Consider the following 11,132-nt stretch of genomic DNA (forward strand, 5'->3'; position numbering starts at 1 on the left):
CAGAGCCTTAGTTAAGTGATAGTTTATAGGCTTGTTTATGTACATTCTCACTCTATTTAAGTTAAAGTTCAGATGTTTATGTTTTCCACGGTTTAAAGGACCCATATAGTCCTTGGGCCGCGGCATGTTTAATGAAAAAATATTCAAATCTGGTTCCATTCATTCAACTAGCAACATTTCCTGACTTACCCGTTTTTATTAATAAAACTCAAATGAGGGTGGATGAGAAAAAATCAGATTTGACGTTAGTGATTAAGCAAAATTGTTCTCTCGCTGTTTCTTTTAATAAATTTTTGGGTTTTAAAGTGTAGTTTTAACAGTTGGTGTACCCTTGTGTCTGTACAGTCAGCAACAAATAGGTACAGGTCGATTCACAAGAGTTGGAAATAATATAATGAATGAGTGAATAAAAATATCTATGTGTGTGCCTATCACATTAATCAATAAAATGGTGCCTTTGACTGTATACCGATATAGGCGTCACTCACACTATGAAAATTTCATTTCATTGCATGTTTCGTTCATTGCATTCGTGCCAGATTTAGCCAGCCAATAAATCCTAGTTTACCCTCGGGGTTGGACGGTCAGATGGCAGTCGCTTTCGTGAAAACGACTACCTACGCCAATTCTTAGGATTAGTTGCTAAGCGGACCCCAGGCTCCCATTAGCCGTGACAAAATGCCGGGACAACCCGAGAAAAACGATGCATTTGTGGCAGCTTTCGTGAATGAATCTGGGTGCGTAGCCAACGTGTCAATCGTTAACGCTCTGTAGTAACAAAAAGCAACTGTCACTGTTGCACTAATATGGAAGAGTGATAGAGAGAGATGACTAGTTACGCTACGGTACGGAAGGTTGACGATTCGCACGTTGGTTAAGCATCCTGTAGTAATGGACACTTCTCCTAGTGGGATTGAAAAGCTCGTGTAGTGAGTAGTAATAATATAAATAATTTCATAATAAATGATTAGCTCTTACTTTCAGACTTTTAATGTACTTTCCCACTACTATCTTTTAAATCTGCTTTCCTCTATCAGTTCTTTTCGATATCGACGGCGATGCCTAGAATCGGATTGCCGCGTTCTAATCGATTCTTTTAAATCGTTTTCAGGCGGCTTATGTTTCCTATCACTAAACGTCACTCGTGACGTTAAAGTGTCTTCGCAAAATATTACACGCTCGGTCCCCTTACAAATCGATCAACTCTTTTCTTCTATCTCGATATAGTCCTGTGGTCATTACACACGAGGCGATATTGTGCGCGCGAGCGAGATAGTGTGTAATGACCAATGCACACGCATTTCATACGACGTTTTTTAACACACTTGCGAGGAAAAAGAAGAAACTTTCATACTAATCAAATTTTTTGTAAAAGTCTTGCATCTGTCATACTGCATGCCGCCTCTCGCCGCGCCGCCTGCCGGCCGGCGGGCCCCGGCACGCGGGCGGCGGGGCGCTGGCTCCCGTTAGTCCGCATTTTAAAATCTACGCGACCAATTTAAGAAGGCTCCATTTCCATACATAATATTAGCAATCAGTTACCTTGTTAAGTCACTCGGATTATCATTAATTACCTAACAAGTGCTATTATATAATGAAAAAGCACGCGTGTTTAATATCTAGGATTATGAGCCTAAAAGCGGCTCCACGTTACGAGCAAGTATGTTGACAAATTATTTTTTACTAACAAAACTTGCAGTGATTTCTAGTATATAACAAAATAGTTCGTTTTTTAAGCATTAAAAAATCTTGACGTGTCCTTTTATTGAAAATTATTAAAAAACTACTACTACTCCGTTGGCTCAGCGACCCAAAATGAGACTTGGCCTCCAACACAAGGCAGCGTCACTTTCCTCGGTCCTGTGCGACCTCTGGCCAATTGTTGACTCGGAGTTCGCGCAGATGCGCCTCCACCATGTCACTCCAGCGGTGTCTGGGGCGTCCGATAGGACGTCCTCCTGCTAGGCGACCCAGGTACGCTCTTTTTACGTTCCGATCTTCATCCAGGTGGCCTAACCAACGGAGTCTGTGGGCTTTACTTTCTCCCATGATGTTAGGTTCAGCCACTAGGTCTTCGATCTCACGGTTCTTAAGGATTGTCCAGCTTCCAACCGCTCTTCGTTTGGGACCAGTATCTTACGGAGTATCTTCCTCTCGGCAACTATCAGCATGTTTTCTTCCTTGAGTGTTAGTGTCCCTGCTTCGCATCCGTAGGTTAGTATTGGGCGAATCACGGTCTTATAGATTCGGATTTTGGTGCGTCTGCTTGGAAGCTTGGACACTAACACCTTGTGAAGGGCTGCACTGCATCGCAATGTATTCTGGATCCTAATCTTTATGTCCTCGTCAGGATTGTTGGTATCAGTAACGGTGCAGCCTAAGTAAGTTTTTTTATTAATAAACGCTTATTAAAAATTCGTTAATATTACTTGTGAAAGCAATAGAACGTAAATATATTTTTTTAATAAAAAGACGCATCAAGATCGCTTACCTACTCTTTCTAATTGCCTCCAAATTCCGATGTAATTATAATCTAAGTAGGTATGTTATTTGATGCAACAGTTCTAATAATCGGTGAGCCTATTGTCCCCTGGCTCACGGGACAAAATGACAACAAAAAAAAATTGATCCACCCACATACAAACATTGCAAGTTAAATAAAAGCTTGTAATTTGTGTACAGACTCCAGAAGAATGGCAGCTGCTGTGGTCCGGGCCGGAGGCGCCGGACGCCTACCTCAAGGAGTTCTGTCACCGCGCGCTCGCCGCCGCGCGCAACGTCGCTCCGCTCGACGATGACTACATGCCTAAAGGTTTGAAAGAATTCATTACTCAATACTTTCAGGAATTCGCTTCGTTAGTAAGACGGTCTTCACAATGGATGCGGCTCCGCAGACCGGGACGGTGTGGGAGCGAGACATCGCTATACACGGTGCAACACGAGGAACCCGAAAGATTTTAACCACGCACTTCTGAGGTCAGAAGAAGGAAAATATGTTATATGAGTTTAAGTAAATTGCGCCAAAAAAAATTTTTTTTGGATGTATTGACATAAAAATTTGTTAAGGTAAAACTGGCACTAAAAATAAATTTCTACGTTTTTTTTTTTTTTGTAAAACCTAGTTTTTGCAAAGGTTACTTGTCACTTTTTGACATCTGTCAATAAAGATATTTAGACTACGCCCCATAATGGCATCACCGTCATCAAAAAGGCGTTTGCCACTAAGTTACAATAAGATGTTTTTTTTATTGGCATTACCTTTGAAACTAGGCAAAATCCAGAAAAGTTCATATGACATTTTTGTCTCTAAATGTGATCAGCAGTAGCAGCATGGTTCCATTTTTATCGCTTTTCACTATGTCCGTCACTTTCGCACTTACATACTTGTTAGAACGTGACAAGGCATGGTGACAAATGATAAAGAGCCGACCGCCCCTATTAGCCCTACAGGAATACACTTAAAATCTTTCGGTTTCCTCATGTTCTATGGGTAATTTGAAATGATTTAAGTTCAGTCAACCAGGGGTCAAACCTCATTGGTTTAAGTTCTTAGTTTATTGTTTTAAAAACCCGCCTTTCGACATAAAAGTGGTAATTGTGAAAAAACTACTTACATTTGGAATAAAAAAGCATTCGTCTAATAGCCAATATACTACTGATTACGCGAAATAAAAAAATAATCCCAAAACTTTCCAAAATTTTACCAAAAAAAGAAAATCCGAGTCACAAGTTTTGTCATTTCCCCAAAATTTGTAACATTTTAAGGCATTACTTTAAAAAAATATATGACACTATTGTGTATTTAACTAGGGAATATTGGAAAAGTCCTTCAGGTATATACAGGAGCAGCAATGAAATACCGAGCTAGCTCAATCGTGTATATTTCGGAATTGACATACAAAATGTTAAACCACCCTCTAGTCGGCGCATGTAAACTTAGGTCTACCCCATATCTTATACCTTTAAACGAGCAATTCTTGTATATATATATATATATTTCTGTGATCTCGGAAACGGCTCTAACGATTTCGCTGAAATTTGGTATATGGGGGTTTTTGGGGGTATACAATCTATCTAGATTATTCTTATGTTTGGGAAAACGCGTGTTTTCGAGTTTTCATGCGTTTTTCTTTCGATGCCGAATATGGTCACTAATTTCGTATTGCCGGCCACTGTCCGTCTGGTCCAACGGGTTAAGACGCGGACTGCTAAACGAGTGTTACGGGTTCGAATCTCGCCCGGTGACTAACTTTTGTTTTTTTTTTTATATGTTCAAGTTTATATATAATTTTTTAATTTTTATTGTTTTAGACAAGTTTAATTTAGTAAAAAAATGTAGTTAAGATTATCACCTATACACCACCATATTACAATAAATAGTTATAACCGAGCAAAGCTCGGTCGCCCAGGTACTTACATATATAACAGACACGTCGCGTAAAAAATACAGAAATGAGTTCCTCAGCTTTCTAAGAAAAAGTACAAATGTTGACATTTTCCTTTATTTTTTAAAATAATAATAATAATAGCAGAACAGGTGTAGTATTTGACCTAGCGTACGTGATCCTTATCGGTTTGTTTGTGTCACTTAGTATTTCCGTGAGCTTTGTTTGTTTTCTTTTCTCATCTTATCTTCTGAGAGCAAGGGGCACTTAAAGTTGCCTTCGGTGATAATTTCGATAATTAGTTCGTCAATCCGATGGTCTCTTGCCTTTCTTTTTTAAATGACAAAGATACCAAATTCTTAAGAAGAGAAAAAAAACAGTTTCATGAAAAAGTAAACAATTTAATCTTAAACAGCAAGCGGTAAAAAATTACAAATCTTGCTCGAACTGCTGCCCTGGTTTCGTATGCAAGCACGGAGTCCACTGGCTTCTAAAGCCCTTTTTGCGTTGTTTGTGAAGCTGCTAATTTTTTGTGCCGTAACTCTTCAACGTTACGTATCGGACCGTCATAGACCAAATCCTTCATTTCTTGAAAATTTTTCGTACGTGATGCCCATCAATCGCTCTGCCAGAAAGAACGGTCCGATCAAATTACGAGTATCGTCGACCCCCATCCACACGTTTAATGAAAATCTTTGCTAATGAGCTCCTTCTTTTGATTTCTTCATTTCCTTGGGTTTCACCTTTAGATGGCCAAAAGTGCAGATTGTGGTTGTTTGTTATACCGTCACGGTCAAATTTGGATTCCACTGTCCACAAAATTTTCTTCAGGTACTCGGGATCTTCAATATCAGCATCAGCAAATTTGCAGAAATCCATCTAACTCACTAATTTAAATGAATTCACAAAAAGGCTAAAATGTTATTTAATAAACAGACCTTATTACTCCTTGCAGGAATATTTCCAGAAACTGTATGAATAATACTAATATTTTATTTCAATTTGTATAATAATAATTTTCTTAGCTTCAGAATTATCGAATTATTAGCTATAGAAATTTAATGTTATCGTAAACTTAGGCTAAATGTATTACCTAGTGTAAGTCCTGCATGCCAAGTGTGGCAGAACATGCATTCATGTAACCTATCTACGGACATGACAAATTGTACCATCTGTGTAATGTTCTAGCAAAATAAATGATTCTAATTCTGATTCATCCTTCCTGCCTCTTCAATAGCGTGTACTTGTGCATAATGGTATGGATACTGCCGAGCTGAGTGCAGGGTAAACCATACCTTCCACTGAGACATACCGAGCCGATTAACCACAATTGCCGTCTGCCCGGAAACACTGCAGGATTTCTTCTTCTTCGGCAGGATCATGGATTCAAGGTCTTCCAGCATCAGGTTGAGTGCGTTTGACTAATCTTTTTCTCAAATAGTCTCAAACCCCTTGAAAATAAGATTAGATAAGGAACCGTAGACAAAAAAATGCCTATGTAGAAACTAATTACCCTAATGACCCTTAATTAGTTTGTTTGTGTCGCCGAAGGCAACCTGACGTGATCCCTACCCCAATAAGATAAGATAAGGTACTACAGTGACACAAACAAACCAATTAAGGGTCACGTACGCTTAGTCATGTCTTCTGCTATTATTATTATTACGTTTAAAAAGTTTTAGGGAAAATGTCGACATTCGCCTCTTTTTTTTAGAAAGCTGAGGAAGTCATTTCGGTATTTTTTTACACGGTGTCATACTTTTTCTTAAGTAATGCCTTAAAAAGCCTTTTTTTTAATTTCTTATAACGAGACGGCGTTATACACGTAATAGCGCCGTCTCGTTCACACACCGGAGCGCCGTGCAAATCCGCATCGATTTGATAACTATGTAATTAAAAGAGTATCAAGGCCCTGAGGGTGTGATGTGCTCCAATTTGTGTTAGTAACTTTTTGAATCATTGCGAATAAAACAAACATTAAGTAGGTACAGTTAAATTGAAAACTTCCTAACTTGAATAATTATAGATAATAAAGTTGTGGTGAAGTAAATTGAACTGTATGTGTTTTGAGCAGAGGTGGACCTGCGCTGCTTCCTGCGGCCGGAGCGCGTGCTGTGCGCGGTGCGCGCGCGCGCCGCCTCGCGCCCCCCGCACGCCTCGCACAAGCTCGCGCTGCAAGTCGTCTGGGATCCTGCCGGTAATTCCTTGTTACATAGAAAGGAAAAAAGCTAACACAAAGCCAAAAGAAAGGAAAGCTTTTTCTGTACGTCCAAAACCCAAGGTATTCTAGAAGATATTGCTCTATAAAGACTCCCTGCTATTATATCGACTTAAAAGTTAAATTACTTTTACAGTACATATGGGGCTACTTTATAGCACTAGTGCGAGAAGTAGCATATTACGTTACTGTGTCGAACATTTAAAGGGCCATATGTACTGTAAAACGTTGTACGATACATGTGCGAATAGGTAATTCGCAACTCGTGTCGATTTAAAACACCCTTCGGTCGTGTTTTAATTTATCGCCACTCGTTTCGAATTTCCTATTTTTCGCACTTGTATCGTAATGTACTATTTCATCACTCTTGCTCAAAAAATATCTTATGTCATGCAGGTGTGCTGAAGGACAAAGGCCTATTTTGTTCCCGCGGGAGTTATGGATTGTGAAAAAAGCTATACCTCCCTAGGGAGTTGTAGTTTTTTTTATGTCACTTATTCATACAAACCAAGTAGCATAAATGAGTTTAACTTATAAAATACTGACGTTTATAATTTAATATTTTTGTTTTTGTTTAAAATTATATCTTCTTCTTCTTGTTGTGCCATGTCATCATCTGACGTCGGCGACCATCTCTCGGAACTTATTTCTATCTTTTGCTATTCTGCTCAGGTTAGCAGCGTCCTTAATATGAGTCCAGCTTTTAATGTTAAAATTATATAATTTGATTAATTTAACAGCCGTTTAAAATATTTTTGCGTAATATTCAATCGTTGCTGAATGCCGAATAGGTTTGTGCCTTCGATGCCTCACCTGCCAAGAAATTACAAAATGGCGGACGAATGTTTGATATGTCACCGTATTTAAGAATTATTTCGCTTAATATGTAGTTTTGGGTAAGAATATTGCAAACTCAGGTCTTACCACCCTCGTATCCAAACTTTCACTTACCCCCTCGTTGCACAATGTACTATTTCTCCAATATGCTCGGAAATGTTCACCTTATTGTAGCAAAAATAGTAGGGAAGTTCTTCGTTATGGTTAAACTCAAATTTTAAAAAATCAAACCATTATTGTCGTGTTTAAGTGGACGGGAAAGTTATTACTGTATTGTTTTTAGGGTTCCGTAGTCAACTAGGAACCCTTATAGTTTCGCCATGTCCGTCTGTCTGTCTGTCTGTCTGTACGCGGCTTTGCTCCGTGGTCGTTAGTGCTAAAAAGATGAAATTTGGCATGGACATATAAATCAATAAAGCCGACAAAGTCATATAATAAAATCTAGAACTTTAATTTTTTTATGGTACCTCCCCTACACGTAAAGTGGGGGTGTTTTTTTTTTCTTCAACCCTACAGTGTGAGGTATATAAACTAAACAAAGAACAGAAAATATAGATAAAACTACTTAAGTTTGCCCCATTAACATCAGTGGAGTGCGAGCGAAGTTTTTCAGCACTTAAGTATATTTTTGATGTAAAAAGAAATAGACTGACAGCAGAAATTTGGAAAAAATACTGATTATTTTCGTTAATAAATCTATACTTTAACAAACTTTTGTATTTATTGACTAGGAATTAAAATTTAAGTCAAGTAAGAAATTAATTAAATGATTACATATTTGATTAATTTTGGAGTCATGTCTCATTATTGCGAGCAATGACGCAAATTTGTCCGATCTCTGCTAATTACTTGTTATTTGTTTGGGTTAGTGATGATTTTTATGTTTCGAAAAAAATATCAGTGCTATAAAGGCCATGCCTAGAAGATATGTTTTTAATTTGTTAAGAAAGATTGTATCACTTGGTGAATTTTTTATATCTGCCGAAAGAGCGTTATATATTTTAACGCCAAACACAGCGAGCGACTTGCGACTTGTACGATGCATTATGTCTAGGACTTATTGTTATACTTTACTTTTTCATGCTTAATGAACCAATAATTTTAAAATTACTGCAGTTTGCTATAATATGTGTTATTCATAATAGCAATCTAAATGTTTTCCGCTATAAGATATTTATCTTTAGACATGCAAAGTCTCCGATTGTAAGTAAGTCTGTTACTATAATTAGGTACTGATTATGCAAATTTGCCTATTTGTTTAACTTGGGTGGAAGGTACCGTTTCATCCCTTGGTTAACAATCTACATAAGCTCCAGTTTAGCTTATTGTGACGGAAGAGTAACTACGGAACCCTACACTGAGCATGGCCCGTCATGCTCTTGGTCGGTTTTATTTACTTTAAAAAACATGGATCCACTAAGAAACACCCATACAGCCAATTAATATAGCTGGGGCTACGTTTACACGACCAGGTCAGCATCATTTCAGGCTATAGGATAGAGTCGTGTAAGACCGACGTGTATGATCGTGCGAATACTGTTTAATAAAATCAAAGACTATATAACTTTTATATTTGTTTTATGGATCTCATGCGTGCAAATACAGCTTATATCTTGCACAATTATATTGAGTGAGTGAATATTGAATGGTACTGAATGGCAGAATAGTTGTGCCTTTAACTTTTAAAAATAATTAAAGGGGGAAATTGTTTTTCACGTTTTGATGTGAAGGTTCGATTTGAGTGCTGGTTCATGTTTAAATTATGATTATTTTAGCTGATTTCCTCGCACGTTTGGAGAAAAGCACTATATATGCTCGGCAGGAACAGCAATTCGTGGATTCGTCTTCTTTGAAATCGAAACTCATCCAGGAATTGCCCTTTCCCGGCCTCTGCAATAATCAATTAATAACCAGTAAACTATGTGACGTGTGCAATAATTATTAGCTGCAAAATACCTTTTACCAATACTTTCGTTGTGGCACTACAAATGGTAGCGAGGATTCGAGAGTGCGTCGCGCTGTCGATGTCGTTATTTTATGGAGTGTATTGCTGTATTGAAACTTTAAATTCCTTTGGCAATTTTATGCTAACAGTTTCTTATTTTGACTCAGGTATAAACTTCCAAGTAGACCTAATATTTGTAGGACGAAGTACCCATACGGATGCTTACATAAGCATAAGTATGTGTGCGTGCACAGCAGCTATATACATAGTTAGATTTGGATGCAAATCAGAGATAGCGCTTTGAAATGAGTGTCCAAAAAACGCTTCAAGAGGGCTCTTTTTTACCTTATATACTATGAGATATTTTTTACTCTTTGGCTAATTGTTATGAGATGCTCATTGTAAATAATTGGAATGGCATCGCGCTCAACCAAATGCCGCCCCGCCGGTCGCATGCGTCCAGGCCGTGGCCTAAATGTACTCTTCTGTCACTAGATGGTGGCGACGGCGACGCCGCCTCGTCGCTGGGCGTGGTGGGGCTGCGGCTGACGGGGCGCGCGCTGGGACGCGGCGGCGCGGCGCGCGCCCGTGCGCGCCCGCCTGCGCGCCGCACGCGCCCGCGCCCGCCTGCTGCTGCGGCCGGGCCAGGTGTGTACTGTGGGGAGTGTAGCCTACTGTCACCAGAGGGGGGACGGCGCGCCGCCTCGTCGCTGGGCGGTGGGGGCTGCGGCTGACGGGCGCGCGCTGGGACGCGGCGGCGCGCGCTGCGCCCGTCGCGCCCGCCTGCGCGCCGCACGCGCCCGCGCCGCGCCTGCTGCTGCGGCCGGGCCAGGTGTGTACTGTGGGGAGTGTAGCCTACTGTCACCAGAGGGGGGACGGCGCGCCGCCTCGTCGCTGGGCGTGGTGGGGCTGCGGCTGACGGGGCGCGCTGGGACGCGGCGGCGCGCGCGCTGCGCCACGTGCGCGCACCGCCTGCGCGCCGCACGCGCCCGCGCCGCGCCTGCTGCTGCGGCCGGGCCAGGTGGGTACTGTGGGGAGTGTAGCCTACTGTCACCAGAGGGGGGACGGCGCGCCGCCTCGTCGCTGGGCGTGGTGGGGCTGCGGCTGACGGGCGCGCGCTGGGACGCGGCGGCGCGCGCGCTGCGCCCGTTGCGCGCCGCCTGCGCGCCGCACGCGCCCGCGCCGCGCCTGCTGCTGCGGCCGGGCCAGGTGTGTACTGTGGGGAGTGTAGCCTACTGTCACCAGAGGGGGGACGGCGCGCCGCCTCGTCGCTGGGCGTGGTGGGGGCTGCGGCTGACGGGCGCGCGCTGGGACGCGGCGGCGCGCGCGCTGCGCCCGTGCGCGCCCGCTGCGCGCCGCACGCGCCCGCGCCCGCGCCTGCTGCTGCGGCCGGGCCAGGTGTGTACTGTGGGGAGTGTAGCCTACTGTCACCAGAGGGGGGACGGCGCGCCGCCTCGTCGCTGGGCGTGGTGGGGCTGCGGCTGACGGGCGCGCGCTGGACGCGGCGGCGCGCGCGCTGCGCCCGTGCGCGCCGCCTGCGCGCCGCACGCGCCCGCGCCGCGCCTTGCTGCGGCGGGCCAGTGTGTATGTGGGGAGTGTAGCCTACTGTCACCAGAGGGGGGACGGCGCGCCGCCTCGTCGCTGGGCGTGGTGGGCTGCGGCTGACGGGCGCGCGCTGGGACGCGGCGGCGCGCGCGCTGCGCCCGTGCGCGCCCGCCTGCGCGCCGCACGCGCCCGCGCCGCGCCT

General features: G+C 43.0%; 1 long non-coding RNA gene across 1 annotated transcript; it reads left to right on the forward strand.

Moving 5' to 3' along the window:
• The first annotated feature begins 331 nt into the window (after window positions 1–331).
• On the forward strand, window positions 332–9,938 carry LOC133533220 (uncharacterized). The gene is made up of 3 exons (XR_009801833.1): window positions 332–2,812; window positions 6,460–6,582; window positions 9,881–9,938. It is a non-coding gene; the product is annotated as an uncharacterized LOC133533220 (long non-coding RNA).
• The last annotated feature ends 1,194 nt before the right edge of the window (window positions 9,939–11,132 follow it).

The sequence above is a fragment of the Cydia pomonella genome, unplaced genomic scaffold, assembly GCF_033807575.1.
Source record: "Cydia pomonella isolate Wapato2018A unplaced genomic scaffold, ilCydPomo1 PGA_scaffold_130, whole genome shotgun sequence".
Taxonomy (NCBI): domain Eukaryota; kingdom Metazoa; phylum Arthropoda; class Insecta; order Lepidoptera; family Tortricidae; genus Cydia; species Cydia pomonella.